Consider the following 1,488-nt stretch of genomic DNA (forward strand, 5'->3'; position numbering starts at 1 on the left):
CTATATATTTAATAGAAGAGTTGTGTTACATAATTGAAATCAATGAGAGCCTATATAAATAGTGTGGCAGCCCATATTGAACATGAAATCAACGGTTAAACATCCAGTTACATGGATGCCACTCAATTCATTCATGAAAGCTTGGGCATCATTGTTCATTTGCTCACTACAAAAGGTTAAGGAAGAACTTAACAATTAATATTGAACAATGCATCACTATACTGATCAAATGCAAACAATAAAACGAAAAGAGGATTTTATTTTGCCATTCGGGCATTTACTCGAGCATGTAGCAGCGTCTGAGTCCATCTCGTCCTCATCCACCAGCGGTGGAGGGGTTGCCTGTGGCAACAAGAGGTGGGGTAGCACTCACGGGAACCGCGCAGGTCGAGGGGGAAGCGAACAGGCGGCCGCATTCTTGTTTTCTTCGCCAGTGCCGCCGTGTTGACCGCCGCCTTTTTCGTCGCCCGCCGGTCCCTTTTGCCAGTCTACTTCACCACGGTCGGTATGATGGCCACGTCGAAGGGACTGTCGACGACCATCTTTGATGCTTTGTTGCCGATGAGGTTCCTCCCCTGCCGCCGCCTTTTCGGTGGTTGCACCGCCGAATTCATGGCCGCCGGTGGTCTCCGGCGCCGGTGTCCAAGGGTGCGGCGGGGGGACGGTACCCATTCGGCCTGTCGTCGGGGGAAGGGGACGCCCGACGACGGTGTCGTGGTGGGCGGGAAGCGTCGAGGTGAGCGGGAGAGCGCGGGAGCTTTAGTCTGCCGAGCGGCCGTTGACTAATTTGAGAGAAGGGGGAGGGGCAAGTTTAGGGGGTCAAAAACTAAATTAAGAAAACTTTTGGGTTTAGGGGATCTGCTAGTTTGCTCTTTTTGGTCCTAATATCAGTTTTGCCCCTCGAATTTCAGTTTTAGGGAATCTGATAGAGATGCCCTAACCCGATGTCTCTTAGTAACATAGTGATTGCCTACTTGTTTACTCACGCAAGATATAAGATGGTAAGAAAATAATGTGTGTGTTTGGGGGAGGGGGAGATAAATGTACAGAGCAAGCACCATACTTGCTTTCAGAAACAACGCAGTGCTGATGTAGTAAGTACAAGTAGATCACATGTGATAATCACATGGCATGTTTGAAACTTGAAAGATGAAACAAATTAGGTATAAGACCTTATTGCTTCTGAAGAGAGAAGATACAAGTAATGCGACTTGAAGAGATAGTAACGATTTTGGGCCACTTCTTCTATAAAAGGGACACATCGACTAAGGGAGGATACCGATCAAAGAACGAGAGTAGAGATAATAATCAGCAAACCAATTGAATGGGGTGGTGAAATGTTGGGTCACTGCTTGGTCCTCTAGCTGATAATCTCTAGCTTGATACCAGGCTTTGGAGGCATTTGGAATTTAGCTATCCTGTGAGCGTTTCCTCCGACTATGCATGGCGTCGGTGGCATGTGGAAAATGAAACCATACTACCCCGCTC

This window comes from Triticum dicoccoides, chromosome 1A, assembly GCF_002162155.2.
Source record: "Triticum dicoccoides isolate Atlit2015 ecotype Zavitan chromosome 1A, WEW_v2.0, whole genome shotgun sequence".
Classification (NCBI taxonomy): Eukaryota; Viridiplantae; Streptophyta; class Magnoliopsida; order Poales; family Poaceae; genus Triticum; species Triticum dicoccoides.